Here is a 15,889-nt window from a genome sequence, read left to right as displayed (position 1 = left end):
GAGCAGCACACGAGTGCGGGCGAGGGATCTGCTGCAGAAGAACTACTTCCTTCACAAAGAGTGGGTTAGATCAGCTGCTGGCTGTGTCTAACTTTGTTTACATAAAAGGTTAATTTTTCTTATTTACCTAAATAAGGCATCTGTTACAATTGATAGCAATATATACCCAAGGGAGATTTTGTTAGGTACACCTGTTCAGCTGCTGAGTAATCCAATCACATTGCAGCAACCAGCCGGCAGTTCTTTGGGTAAAAATGCCTCGTTGATGTCAGAGGTCAGAGGAGAATGGACAGACTGCTTTGAACTGACAGGAAGGCAGCAATAACTTAAATAACCACTTGTTATAAACAAGGTGAGCAGAAGAGCATCTCTGAACACATCGAGCTTTGAAGCAGATGGGCTACAGCAGCAGAAGACCACACCGGGTTAGAATATAACAGATTTAAACCAACAAATGCTCAAATGTAAAGACTAAACAAGGAAACAAGGATGAGTCTTTTTAAAGGGTTAATTTAGCTGCTTGGCTTGTTGCACTCGTGACCCTTTTTCATCAGTGCTGAAACAACAGCTCCTCTGAAGAAACAAATATGCAGTGAAGCAGGGATGTTAAATCCATTTTACACAGTGGGCCACATCCTGGCTGAACTCCCCTTTCTGTCAGTGTAAAGAAATCTAACTACACATTTAGCTGAGATGTCTTAATATAAGAAAAAGATGTCATCTCAACAGTGTTTCTTAGTTTCTCGACATGAAAAGAAACAGTGCTGCAGTAAATGAAAGAAATGTGACTTCAGCTGTAAGAAATGAATGTGTAAAATTACAGAAACAGATGAAGAGAAAGCTGAAAATGTCCTATTGGGGTTTTGTTTTTTTACAGTTAACCAAAAAAGGTTAAGAGTTAAGTTAACAGCTGCCGACAGAGGATGAACATACATCTCCACCCTCTATGTCTGAGTGATTATCTCACAGCAAACATTAAATGTCCACCCTCTGTGTTTTCAGCATTGTTGACTTTGTAAAAATGTGATTGTCGGCCTCTGCAGTGGGTCATATGCTCGCAGCGTCCAAGCGGCGTCCTACACCGAATTCCCTGCGAGCCTCAATGATGAGCTGCGCAGTAACTGAGAACAAAAGAAACCCACACAAATACAAAGACAAATGCACTGGTTCAAGCGTGGAATCAGCAAAGACCAAAAATGGACTCCTTTTTTTCCCTCCCTCCCATCGTCACCCTCACACACACACAGCTCACATTCTTTGTGTGATAACCATTCACTGGACGAGAGGCGGGGTCCACCCTGGCCGTCCATCACATACAGGCGGTGTGATAACCCCTGTGTCAGATTCATGGCCATGTTTAAAGTTCAGCTACTACAGTCCAAAATCCCTCATATAGTTTTCTGTGTACTGCGAGTGTGTGTGTGTATATAAACACAGAATGTTGCCAACGCTGTTATCAGCTGGTGTTTTTGAAGCTGATCTCGTTTTTGGGGCCTTGTGTCTACACCCAGCCTCTTGCAAGTTTGCCTTCATGCAAACTGTGATATTTGTTTATGTTGTTTATTTGGTTTTTTTATTACACTTAATAAGCCTTAAGCTCATGATGGGCCAGCCAGCTCTGCAAGGTGAGATCATCCTCCTAGGCATCATCCCTTCCTAATTCCCACACTGGGACATAAACAAAACGTGTGTGTGAGGGTGTGCGTATATGTGTGTGTTCTCACTTGTGCGTGTATCCCAGCCACGCTACAGTGTTTAGACCAAAGCTGTCAGTACTGGAAGGCATCCAACTCTGCTGAGGGATCGAAGCTTTTCTGACTGTCTAGACACAAAAATGGCATTTGTGAATAATCAGGTCATCAGCATAGTTAAACGGAAACCCGGTATTTCAACCCCACCCCCCACCCCTATCTTTGTGCTTTTTTTCCATCGACTACGATCTACTACAGTGTGTTTGTGTGTATATATCAGCTGTGCTTATTGGGAACACAGCAGCTTACATTTAAAGACTGAAGAGGGAAAGAGAGAGATGTTCTTAATCACAGCAGGGTTGCTTTGATTCATTATGCAGATTAAAATTAATAAGATGCAGCGTCGCTTATAAGCTAAATGATAAGCGAATGTCAACTGTGCTCCAGCACTGTGGTCTGCCTTCACATCTAATTGCAGACTTTTGGCCTATTCTACACAAAAAGACTAAAATCAAAGTGTGACACCCCCACCCACACCCACCCCCTTCCCCATCCCACCTTTACCAAAGCCGACCAACTGCCCGAGAGCGTGTATGAGTAGCTGTGGTGGAAAGACAAGTCTGCTTTCACAGTGCACAACTGTGTACACACACATATGCATTCTGTGAGCCTTCTTCTCTCCTCGGGGTGTACTCTAAATAGTAGTCAAAGGGAGGGATTGTGGGGGGAGGAAGCAGTGATGGTGATGAGTGCAGTGGGGGTGGGGTAGGGGAGACACAAGAAAAGATGCAAGAAGAAAAAGCGAGCTTGTGTGGATGATGTAGCACGCTGCTAACGCTGACACGCACTTGCCTGAGCTTGATGGAATCATTCGAGGCATAACTAATGTCTCTTTAAGAGGATAGATGGTTCAAGCTGTAATCTATGTGATTAATCAATCTTTTAATTTATTTCATTTTTAGCATTTACTTTCTCTATGAAGATGAATATAATTTCAGTATCTTTGCTTTATGCCGCTTACTTAACTTTATGTTTAGAACAGCCTAAAGAGCGGTAAGAGAACTATTAGTCAAAGATTTGGAGAAAGTAGAAAACAATCAATGAAATCTGCAGTTTTTATGTTTAGTAACTATTAAATTATTGTGAATTATGGTCTCAGCATTAACCAAAATAATCCTCAATGTGATTTTGGTGGCAAAGCAAAGCAGCTCTGGTGAGCAGTGAGAGGACGGGACATTGGTGGGTCAGGGCTAGTTTTTAATGAGCATACGGTGGCCTTTGACCCTGGATTTGACCTGCTTTTATCTCCATAAACACAAGATAAAGGAGAGTGCTGTGTGCTCTTTAACACCCCTCCTGCCTCTGCCAACTGCAGATTTACTGTTGCATTTATAAAATCAAGTAAATTCATATTCATATTTTCAATGATGCCACACAGTTTGGCTGTCAATCTAACGTTGTCTTCTGTTCTGCATTTCACATTCAATGGCATAAAAGCTCCAAACTTCTGTCTTCAAAGCGCGCAAGTCTGCAGAGCTGCTTGAATAATTTACGGCTAACTTGCCTGCAGCCTCACTGCTCATGGGTGAGCGGGCTGATGCAGACTTGACGCAGCTTTACTTGTGACTGAGACCAGAAATTATCGAATGAGGTTGACCGTAGGCATGGAATTACGGTTACGTATAACTCCTGCTCTCTGAAAAAACAAAGAAGGGGGGGAGACACATTCAAGATGCCACACGCTGGCACGGTGCCTCAGATTGTCCATTTAACCTAGTCTAAATTACAACAAGTAGCCTCAGTCAGCTCTCCATCCCCAATCACGAACACTGGGCTCCATTTACTGGATTTATCTTTGAAATGGATATTTGCATGATCCTCCATAAAACCCATGAATGTCTTTCTAGCTTTTCCAAACTTTTTTAGAAAACATTTTTTATACCATTCAAAGTTAAAATGGTTCAAGAGACTTAGGTTGTGTCTGTAGTAGAGTGTAGTTCTAAACTACAAATATGGAAAAAACAAATCTCCAATAATCAGCTGCCTCTCCAGTAAGCCTCTGATCCTGCAGGTGTACCACAGTCCAGGACTGCAGCTGGAGACAGCGGTCTCCGTTTTGCTCTGCAGTCTTGGTAAGCTCAGTGTAGGGACACGTGAACAAGTTCTCCACCTGCTGCAGGTTCTCTAATGGAGTGGCCACTAAGCTCTTGAGGACTACCACTGCCACCTGCGGCCCAGGACAATGTACTTGGAATCTGACCAGGGGAGACTATCTGGAGCAGCGCCTTGAATGACACAGAGGATCGCCACAACAGAGACTGCTCAGCCAAGAGGGGATAACTACTGGGTAGAAGCGAATGAAGATTCAGAAAAAGAGCGTGGCCATTCTTTTGCTTGCAAGAAAAATACTAAAGTGAATCTGCAAATATATCTGGGCTTATATGTGTGGGTAACACTGGTATATGTTTCTTTGTTGAAAAAAAAAAATAATAATGCAAAATAAGAGGTAGAAGAACTCATTTATTAGTGGGATACAAATCACACCAGCCTTTATTTGAGTCCTCATAAGACAGGGATTCAATTGTGTACAAATAAAGCCCTGATACAGAATGTGGGTTTAAGATATGGAGAAGAGCAAATACATAGCAATGATGCTGAGGAGGCTGGCAGCGATGCACATCAGAGACATCTGACTGCTGAATGTTTCATCAACTCTCAGCCACGTCTTGGCAGAGTACTAACAACAGCAGCATCAGTCACTGATTCAGACCCAGAGATGAGATATTTCCTTAATTATACACTAACAGGTACTCTATAGTATCCTTTATGACTATAACTCAGTTGGCAAACGGAAGTTAAAGTTTATATCACTTCATCGCTGCAGCCACAGACTCACGCCTGTGCCACTTAGTGGGCTGGTTTTGTTGCATGTGACTGCCTCTTCCGCAGCTTCAGCACTGAACATAATGGCTGGCAGCTCATCCATGAGATAAGAGACTGATTAATACCAAACAAATCCCCATGTGCATGATGAGGATGTGCATAAGGATGAAGGAAATAAACTGATAGGTATGCGATGTAGTGGCTGCGTGACACGCCGATAAATCCAGCTAGATGGCTGTGAGTGGCGCCGCTACCTTAATGCTAATCGCAGCTTTCTCTCCCCCCCCCCTCCCCCCTCAAACACCCCCAACATGAGGTCAGGAAAACCGCCTCTGTCCCACACACAAATAAAGTGCAAACAAAGCCTGCCGCTCTCCATGGCATTCCCCACAGACCGTGGGAGGGATGAGTGAGCAGGGAGAGAGAGACAGAGTGAGGAGACAGCCAAACGGGAGGAGGGAGACACAGTGAGCTTCCAAAAAAGTCTTCTGCAAAGTGAGAAATCTGGCTGATAATGCAACTTTGTTTCTTTTTTAACTCCTCTCTTCTTTTAACATTTTTTGTATTCCCAAAACTCCAAAACTAGATCACATTATATGTGTTTTGATTGTGATTGTCCAGCTGGTTGTGGACATTACAGGCTCTGTAACCCTTTATTCTATTTACCAACCTGTCACGGAACAAATTTATATCCTTGTCAGTGGTAAGTGCTTCAAATTTGACCCACTTAACATCTCCAACATTTAGTTCCCTTGTACCTGCTACAAGTTGCTGACTTTCATTAGCATTTCATGGCAGCACTCTTACTCTTTTCCTGTGTGCACACAAGATCCAAGAGAGCACTATTATGCATTTTCCTTTTGATCTAAGAGTCGTGTACTTTACTACCTTAAGTCTGATTTATGTTGTAGCCTGGCATCTTTACGTTCCACTTTCCTTTGATGATGTTTACACCCTTGCTAGGCATTAAAATATCTAGCATTTTTCTCCCAGACATCACATGGAAAATGTACCCAAATGGATGGAAATACGATTAAAAGAGAAATATTTTAAGGACGTGGATGCCATCAGTTCTCCAGACCTACCTCTTATAGATGGCACGACCAAAGCGAACATAAACATCTACTGCCTTCTTTGCTCCTTGTCAAGTGAACTCCTTAATGGTGTATAGTATAGTCATTCCTACCGAATGATTTCCAGTTGTTCCCTGGGCTGCTCAGTAAGACAAAGTGAGGCATGAGAAATACCCTGCAAGTCTTTTTTCTACTTTTCTTGGCTGAGAGGGAGCAGCAGATTGTGTGACAGTCACCTGGATCACAGAAACATGTGATCAGAAAGGCTGGCACTAATCCTTAGGACTCTTCAGGGGCACTAAGATTTTACAATGTCATCAAGTGAGCAACTGAATTAAGAGTTTACAAGCCTATAAAAATATTTTGTTAATGTTGTAAATGTGATAAAAAAATATAATAACAACTACTGAACAATTTTAAAGCAAAGGGTAAAGAATAATAATGCGCACAATATGTCCATGCTGTATAGTAAAAAACCCCACCCACACCAAAGAAAAGAGATAAAACATATACACAGTATGCAAACACTTGAAGCCTTTGGTTCTCATAGTGTGGTGTGGTACAGGGAAACTCAGCACCCTGGGGACAGGAAGATTAACACATGACAGAGCTCATTAGCATCTCTCTTTGTCCAGGGTTAATCTTGAACAGTTAGCTTCAACTGTCCACAAACTGTCCACAGAAACAGAGAGAGGGGCAAGGAAGGCAGGCAAGAAAGAACAAGGAAGGAATATGAAGCAGTTAAAGGGGCCGTAGTATGTCCCAGAAAGTAGACAATACTGTGTGGAGCCAAGGCTAGAGGGGCAATCAGCCCCACAACAATAAGGGTGGAGACAGAGCCCAACTACAAACAACGGCCCCAATGGCGAAGGCCCTACTCCAGTCTGGCTAAGCTCCACCGCCTGCAGGGGCAACCAGCAGGGCAGCGCAGAGCTCCACTGTGTGGATATCGATCGCACAGGAGAAAGTGGGGAGCCAAGCAGGCAACTCCACAGATGGCCAGGGCAGTGAAGGAGACAGAAACAGACAGAGGAAGTGCATTAGTGAGGCAGGTTCCTCTGATGCTGTTAGCGCTTCCCCCTGGGAGATAAGAGAGATGTTGATGACATGGTTTTAGAGAGGACAGCTTTTAAAAAAAAAAAAAAGAAAAGAAAAGAAAGACACAGAGAGAGACGGGGGACCTAACAGAGAATCTAAAGCTAATTTGTAACTTGAAGAGCTGCTGGATCATCTCCATAATGGGCCGTCTGCCCACAAACAAGCTCCTCTCAGGGGGTAAATGAGATCAGGCCAGCCCAGGACCAGCTGGTGGCTTGGATCAATGACACCAGATAGACCAGATACAGAGACAGGGGAAGAGACCAGAACCGAGGCATCTGGAGAGAAGGGCAGAAACGCTGCTGCCCAAGAGGCTCTGGTACTCTCTTGAGATTCACAGAGGGGGGACACGGACATCCGCACGCAATGTACAACCGGAACGTCTCTGTCCTTAAGAGGATTATGCCGTCACGTTTTAAGTGGAACGTGGCACGTTCCAGATGGAATCTGATCTCTTGCAGGATGGCAGACAGGTTGCATGGTCAGGCTGATCTGCACCTACAAAATACATCCTTCTGAGAAGCACACATCTGGCCTTAAAACGGCACATCTGTCCAGGACAGAGACACTTATTTGAGCAATTCATAGGAAGTTGGTGATTTATGTTAGAGCAAAGAATGAAAAAGGCAAAGCAAGATTTATGTCAACAGGGTAAACTGATATGACTGAGAAATAAATTGGCTGTTACAGCTGCTTATGGTAAGCACCAGTGTCAGGCCCAAATGCCTATCATTCCTGTTGAGCCTGCGGTGAGGGTAGGCTGGCTAGACACTAATATAATCTTGACCAGTTTAGCCACAAACACACGGCAATGGCGATGTATGGACGACGACATTGACTCCATTATCTCAGAGCCAAAATTGTTAGAGGAGATTGGATGACTAAGGATAGAGCAACCATCAGTCTGGACCAATTTTTTAACTATATCGGTGACCAGATTGCACCAAAACGCAAAAAAAAAAAAAAATCAAGGCGCCACAAACACAATGTGCAATGACAAATCTGGTCTTGAAGCCTAGCAACAGGGCTGTGAACCATGTCCATTATCCAGCCTCCCACCAGAGGAATTCAGAGAGCCCAAACACAGCAAATTACTGCAGCTGCTGGCAAATACAGTCTCAAAACCACGTCGCCAGTTGCCAACTGCATGCCCTGACAACTGCGACGCCACCAACCAAGGCTGCTATCAAGGCTAGAGCAGCTAGACGACAGCAAAGTTTATCTCTTCTTTGTCCTCACTGTGAAAATTCAATGCGGTGCCCGTGGCGGTTTCCTCAAACCTCAATCAGCCAGCAAACAAAAGGAAATGCAGCCAAACATACTGTTTCTGTTGGTGTTTTGATAATCTCCAAACAAGAAGCTATTGTGCAGCTGTTGCCATGGATTAAAAGAGAGCTGTGGGGCGATAGTGGTAATTTCTAATGAGGCCATAAAGTGCAAGGGCCATGGGTTCAGGCTGAAAAAAGCTCGATGACCAGAGGGCCAGTTTTGTCCTTGTCACTGCTGAGAAGTTCAGAGCTGGGGGGGTGTCATTCTGAGTCACACACCCACCAACACCAGGCCTTTGACTAAGGGCGAGCTGACACACAGGTCTATTAATGCAACAACCATCTCCCCCTCTCAAGACCGAGGCATGGGTCGAGAGGCCAGCTTAGGGCAAAATAGGTCATTAGAATTTAAATTGCCTTGAAACAAATTCTGATGAAAGAGCTTTTCTTTGAAAAAACTAAAACAGGTATGCATATTTCAGATATTTTAGGTATGTTTTGCACAGACAAATGCAGGGGGAGAGAAACAATTACTGCACAGTTTCTCTCAGTGAATCTGCAAGACCTAAGAAAGCATTTATAACATCCTTCTTTAAAAGATATGAGCTACAACCATTAAGTTAGCTAAGGAATCTCATTACCACATGGTTCCTGTTAATGGGGCTCTAGTATAAGTATGCTCATTCACAGTTCAAATTTATTTTGCTTTATTTATTTTTATTTATTTAGTTCATCCACTGTCTGAAAAAAGCTCTTTTAGCCATCTTCCCACTATCTTAAATGCAGATGTCTTTTGATTGGCTGCACCTGGCAAAACATAAGATGGGCGTGGTTTATTTGCCTGAGCATGACCATATTAGGACTACCTGCTCTCACTGACATCATACAAAGCCGAGAGTAGAAAAAAACAGTCTGAGACATTGTGATTAGTGTTACATATGGTGATTTTATCATTTAAAACTTTGGTCAGGTTTATTTTAAAGTGATTAAGTACAAATCTGAAGCAACTCTTCATTTCATTTAGTGGACACATAGTAGTAGTAGCGGTGCGGGCTATGGGAGACTATTTGAGACAGCGACACTTAGTCCTCGTGCACCGCTAACACTGTAGACACCCACACCCTTGATTCCAGCTCCAAAAGTAGACAAAAGACAGAGGGATAAATGTTAATTTTCTAAAAGATGCAATACAAACAAAGACAGAGAAGATACAACTAGAAAGAAAGTAGATAACTCCATCAGATATTTCCTAATTACAATGATCGGTTTCATTGTTTAGCTTCTGAAAAATCTCCCTCCGCACACACACACACAAACACAATGCCTCTGGCATTAATCTCCACCCTCCAAGTAATAATCTTTCTGAAACATCTTAAATAACTTCATAAAGCTGAGTGTGGTTTTCAATGGCAGATAAATTTAATTTCACATGATTGCATTAGGCTGCATGTCTGTCCTCCATTTGCCTGCCTCATCCCACTGACTCCATGAGTCAGCCATTCTCTCATCCACGCACCAGAGAGAGAACAAGGGGGGGCGGCAGACTCACGGATGGCTTAGCCCACCCCCTGACTTAAGAGTCCTGGAGGGTCTCCAAACCCCAAGCCTGAAAAGTGTCCGTATTAGTTGCCCTGGGATGGCGTTTCCTCACGGTCGATCGCTGCTCATTATTTGACCAAGCCGTGCCCCACCAAGGCCACAGAGCTCAAGACAATTTATGTCCCTTGTCTGAGCCACCGCTGGGGGAAAAGAATACACTTGTAGGCTGAGGATAAAGATTTTTAATGCTTGCATGTTTGCAGTTTATTAAACGCTCTTGGCAAGGCTTTGGGAACTGTCAGTGTTTTCTCCTCCCTATTGTTCAGCAGAGAGGGAGCTTAATCTGTCTTGCTGCACTCACTCACCCCCCCCCAAACAAAAAAAAGGAATCAGCGAGGGAGCCCCTCCAGCCTTATGCCACAATAGCTGATCACTTTTTGGAGACGAGGTGGTGGTGATGGTGGTGACATTAATCACCTCTGATTACATGCCAGCATGAGACTGTGCACAAACTCTCTCTGAGATTTACACTCTCCCTGCAGGATCTGCGCAGAGATTTGCTTTAACATGCTCCAAATACGCCCAAAGTTGGTCTGTTGAGTTAAAACGAAAGCTGCAAATTTATTAGCACGATATCTGCCAGCTTCTTTCCCCCCACTGAGACGGCTGAAACATTGCTCAGCAACTCACACTAGTTGGCTCATCACAGAACAATGGGCAACCGCGATGGAGGATGGAGAAGGAAGGAGAGGTCAGAAGAAGAGAAAGTTTAGAGGTTAAAAAGGTGGATAAACAGTCACACAGCGAGAGGAAACACTATGAAAATAAACAATAGCGTGGATTTAAAGGCATTTAGCTTTTTTTTCAGCTTTGGTCTAACAGGTCCTATGAGCACTTGAAGCTACCATGCAGCCTGCCACCGCCCCATCAAGCCCCTTTGCACGGGAATCAAAGTGACTGAAACGGAGCGGCTCGCCCTCAAAAATGATGAAGTGACACTAAAACAAACCCGTTTGTACATTTCCGACGCAAATCCAGTCACACAAAGAGCAAGCCGGATTCCACTGCGCTGCTTAGCGTTAATATAAAAAACACGAGTAATAACACAGTAAGCAGAGCAGACACTCCGTAACGGACGGCAGAAAATCATTTTAAATTGTGGCTTTTAATTAGCTAAACATGACTTATTGACTGACAATAGCATGCTAGCTAAAGCTAAAGAAATCTCGACCTTACCGGTTAGTGCAGCGACGAGCTAGCAAAATCCTCTCCAGCTACGCCCAAGTGTTAGCCGGTACACCCAGACTGGATCCTCGAGTCCGGCAAAAAATAACGACAGAAAGTGAGGATGGGAATTAAAAACGAAACCGGGAATGAGGGGCGGGAGAGCTGAGCAAATAGAGCCGAGACGTCAGACAAAAAAAAACTTCTAGGTCTCAAGCGTCGTTTTTCACAAGTGATGCGCGTTCCCTGAAAGGAAGAAAGGAGGAGAATGAGGCTTTGCTCCTCTCTCACACACACGATAGTAGACCGGCGAACGGATGGATGGACAGGCTGAGGAGAAGGCTGACGCCGCCTTCAGGTACCCTGGAAAAAGTGGGAATTGGGAAAGGTTTCCGTATGAGAGACCCGCTATAAAAAATTAAGTAAATCTGTAAGTAAATCTATAGCAATTCGTAATATTTGACTGATACTGATAATGTGAAGGGATCGTTGAATTTTTGTTTCGTTTTTTGCCGTTTTACCGTCAGTTAATGCTACTTAATAAAATGAATACCATTTACATGTCTCGAAGAACAATAAACTACATAAAGCTTCAGTTTGCAGCAGGTTAGCAGGTAGACCATTTTTGACGATGGGTAACAAACAAAATCCACAAGCATCACCAAATAAATAAATAAATAAATAAATAAATAAATAATAAACACGTATTATTATTATTATCACTATTATTATTATTATTTTAAAATTTCAAGATAATCCTAGGACATTATCAAACCATAGATTCAGCCCAAGTGAGCTAGTTTATGTTATTTTACTTGTTATGCTCATTTTTAACTCCATGTTTTTATTCTTTGATAACTAGATCAACATAATTACAGCCATCCTCCTCAGGGAGCCTGCCCTAGCTGTCACAAGGTAGGTGGGTCCAATGCTGACACAGGGGAGAACTCCACAGAGAAAGGACTCCATCCCAGGACCTTGCTGTGAGGCATCAGTGTTAACCACTGCACCACCATGCAACCATGCAGTTATCTGATAATAAACCCAGTTTTTCTTATACCTGGCATCCCTTTTGAGTTCAGTCTGAAAAAGAGTTTTAGATTCATGTTAAAAAGTAGGTTTGAACAAGCAGGTGGGTGAGGCCTGCCTGAGATGACCATATTAGGATTACTCGCTCTCTATGACATCATAAAGAGTCATGAGCAGATAAGGCCTGTCTAAAACTGAGAATTTAAAAGACACTGAAGGCTGACACGTTGTCTCACAGGGATTATTGATACATATATTGGCTTTATTATTTGAAACTTTAAATTGTTTGATTATGAGGATTGACTATTTCAAGAGCAAACAAATGCAAAGCAAAAAAAATAAAAGATTTCCTGTAATGATGTTGATGAGATATAAAGTAATCAAACAGAATTAACAAAACTCCCACAGACCCACAGAAGACATGTCACGCCTGCTCTTAGCACTGAAACTGTATAATTCCACATTTATTGAGAAATAAGCATGGTGAAACACACGAAACAGGTGGTAGAGAGCCTGGACAGGTGGAGGTTTGGACTGGAGAGAAGAAGGATGAAAGGCGGTAGGATCCAGACAGAATACATGTGTGTGAATGAGATGGAGATGGACGGAAAGGTGAAGCTGCAAGGAGTAGAGATAGTGAGCATAGGTGAGTTTAAATACCTGGAATCAATCCAAGACAATGGACCGCGCACAAGAGAGGTGAAGAAGAGAGTCCAGGCAGGGTGGAGCAGTTGGAGATGAGTGTCGGGGGTGATTTGTGACAGAAGAATAGCAGCAAGAGTCAAAGGAGAAGTTTAAAAGTGAGTGAGTGGTAGTGAGACCTGGTATGATGAGTGGTTTGGAGACGGTGGTACTGATACAAAGACAGAAGGACGACTTGGAGGTGGCAGACCTGAAGATAGTGAGATCTTCCCTGGGAGTGAGCATCATAGTCAGGATTAGAAATGAGTACATCGCAGAGACAGCTCTTGTTGAGCAGTTTGGAGACAAAGTCAGGATGTTGAAGATGGATCTCCCAGGCAGGAAGAAAAGAGGAAAACTTCATAGGAGGTTGCTAGGGATATAGATGCTTCACTGTGACAACCCATAAAAGGAACAGCTGAAAGAAGAAGAAGATCAATTGGAAACTGCATCATGTTAAAAAAAAAAGTACTACTCTCTATCGTTCTGTGAGTCTGGGTCTTTCTGTGTTGCATGGCAACATCTAGCACATCCCGACACCACATGTTCACTGGGGGAAAAGAGGAACTTACACTCCCAGTACGTCTTTCGTTTCGTCCTCAGAAACAGGAGCTCGCTATGAGTCCTTGAAGGCAGCATTCACCAGGACAGCGCGCCATACTGAAATTGAAAAGGGTGAATAGCAGCAGAGGAGCTCTGCTTTCTCTAAGAGGAGCCAATCACCTCCCAGGCTGGGGGATTATTCAAATAAAGGATGATGTCACCTCTTGCAAGTCACCCTACTCTCTTGTCCGAGTTTCTCGTGGCTGTCTGTTGCCCTCCCTCTAGGCCCCTCAGACCCTTTTCTTCCATTCTTCATGCTCGACTGAACACACACACTCATGCACGCTCTCTCTCTCTCTCACACACACACACATTACTGCTGCACCCCATGCATCAAGTTGCCTGCATTGTCTGCCCTCGGTGCTACTGTTGCATCAAGAATTCAAAAACCTTCAGTGCATTTCAGACCTGTTGATTGTAATATCTGGAATATTTTTCATGTTTCTCCTTAACAGGTTCATCTCCCACAAGGCGTTTCCAAATTGAAATTACATTTCTTTTGTTTTTTCTGGAAGGTCTTGAACATTCTTTTGTCCTCAAAGTCACATTTCCACCAGCCAGATCCCAAATGCCCACCTGCCCGTCGCGTCAGCCTGTCCCAGTTGGAGCGAACAAATCTCAAATTGGATGACACTAATTGAAAAGGGTGAGGCAGCCAGCGGGAAAGGAAAAGGCAACTAAAGAGCAGAGCGTAGAGTGTGTCTGGCTTTTGGTTAAAGTTGCACGTTTTCTCTCAAGTCACAAACAGATACCGGAGGGCATTGTTTCATTCCCTGAAAAGCTTTTGTTTCTTGTGCAGCGTGCTCTTCACCAGAACAGAGCTTTTCATCAGACACAGTCTGGGTGGGCATGCCGCCTGTCTGTCTGTCTGCCTGTCTGCTGCTGCTGCCTCTGCTGCTTAGCTCCCAGCAGCCGCCTGCCTCCTGTCTGCATAAGCCAGGCTTTTGTGTGCTGGTCTGTTCTAAGATAGGTTTCTTTTCATGTCCAGCCTGTGGTGTGCTCTTCCTTTTCCAAGTGCTGAATAAATCTCACCTTTTCCAGAGGTGAGATTTATTCAGGCTTGTGTTTCTCGCCTGAGCTCAGGGCGGAAATGTACGACTCGATGTATGACACTACGCCGATCACCTGCTTGCATGAAAACCTGTTATCGCCCTTTATCCCTCTCGATCAGATGTCCAGTGGAAGCTTTGTTTCTCTTCCTGCAAAGTGGATTGACCTCAGATTTGTGTGTTTGAAGAGGGTGTGTTGTGTTGTCTCACACCAACAAGAAATCCTGCAAGATTAGTTAGTTGCTTTTTTGTTTTGTTTATTCAAATGACAGATGAAGATTACAGCCACATACTGTAGAAATGTGTGAATTTTGTCGCGTCAATAAAGAATGCAACTAAATGGAAGGAGACCAGGAAGAAGGCAGGGACTCGGGTGCGTTCGATGCCTGCTAAGTTGATGCTGACGGACGTATTGGCATGGTTAACCGGGTGCAACAAAGAGAGGAAGGCGGTGGTGTGCGGCACCGGAGACAGGAAGAGGCAGGGCCGTGTACCCTGCTGCACAGTTCCCGTGTTATTTACCTCATTGTTTTTTTGTCCACACAGCCCGCAGTCCAGCTGGGGCGGCTGCAGCACAAAAGGGGCTGGCGCTCAGTCAAGCCCCCCCATCAACAAAAACCAAACAAATCTGGCCGCTGGTCAAGAGTCTGCTACCTTTTTTGCAAAACTCTTACACAACACATTAGTTATTTAACAAGCAGCAGATACAGGCATGCTCTAATTGTGTTTCACATATTCCAGCATGTAGCAGTCAGATTGCACAGAGGTCTTAATCTCGAGTGTATCTGATGCATCCCAGTGTTGGTGTCGTCCCTGTGTCATTATAATTAATGTTGGTCCAGGTTCAGCAGTGCAAGTCACCAGTCATGTTGTTATGATGTCATAGATTTCCAATGTGGAAAAAACAAACAAAAATGGGTCGGGGTTAGGGTTGGGGGTTTGAATGTGGTTGTGGTTAGGGTTATGGGGTTAGGGTTTGGTGTGATGATATTTCTGGGATGCCTGAACCGCCTGCAAGTTAGGGGTTGGACGGATTGATCCAAATGTCGATAGTATCGATACCAACACCGGTATTGGTATTAGATCGATATCATCACAACATGATCGATGCTTTAGCTTATTTGTCTCCTCTAATTTCAGAAGGAGACATGTCTGTGCAAACACCGCTCCTCTCCTGCTGGCACACTTTGCGCTGCCCTCTCCTCCCTGCTCTGCTTTTTTTAGTTGTGGTGCAGTCACATGACTCGGCGGTACTGAGCAGCAACATGTAGGCTGAGAATTTGCACATTTGCCCTTTGTTTTGAAAAATAAACCTCATCTCATAAATCATGGCGCACTGCTCTCCTGTACATAAGCTGTCTTTATGAGTAAAAATCATTGGTAATGGTATCGGCAACACCGGCGCCATTTATTTGTTATCTGATCAATATCAAAATCTGCAGTATAGCACACCACTGCTGCCAGCCCTCTCGAGCCACCCAGGAAAGCAGCTGGCACTAAGAGACACACCCTTTATTTTCCCCTAAAGATATTCACAAATCAACCCCCTTTTCAGACAAGTGTCTCCCAAATGCATGAGAGCGATCACCCTGCACAGCACTTCACACTCCAATAGCATGAATATCATTATCTCACAAACAGGGTGTGTACGTGTGAACAAATACCAAGCGGATGCAGGTTAGTGGACGCCAGTGCAGCTGCTGCTCTCTGTGCACAGCGTGGACTCCCTGAAGACAACAACGTGCCAGCAC

The 15,889-nt window shown here is 44.0% G+C and overlaps 1 protein-coding gene across 3 annotated transcripts in view; it reads right to left on the bottom strand.

The window, feature by feature from the left end:
* Positions 1-11,105, bottom strand: part of prr36b (proline rich 36b) — a 39,254-nt gene extending 28,149 nt beyond the window's left edge. Inside the window, exon 1 of one of the 3 annotated variants that reach the window (XM_085270346.1) lies at positions 10,789-11,105. The gene's annotated coding sequence lies outside the window, so the exon portion shown is untranslated. Of the gene's footprint in view, positions 1-1,724; positions 1,820-5,659; positions 5,843-10,788 lie in introns of those variants that run through there. The other 2 variants (XM_085270348.1, XM_085270349.1) reach the window with 2 other exon arrangements.
* Positions 11,106-15,889: the final 4,784 nt, after the last annotated feature.

Source organism: Mchenga conophoros, linkage group LG4 (assembly GCF_057382185.1).
Source record: "Mchenga conophoros isolate Kocher_MC1m ecotype Shallow Benthic linkage group LG4, M_conophoros_male_GT1.1, whole genome shotgun sequence".
Taxonomy (NCBI): Eukaryota; Metazoa; Chordata; class Actinopteri; order Cichliformes; family Cichlidae; genus Mchenga; species Mchenga conophoros.
This window is presented reverse-complemented; position numbering and strand designations above follow the sequence as displayed.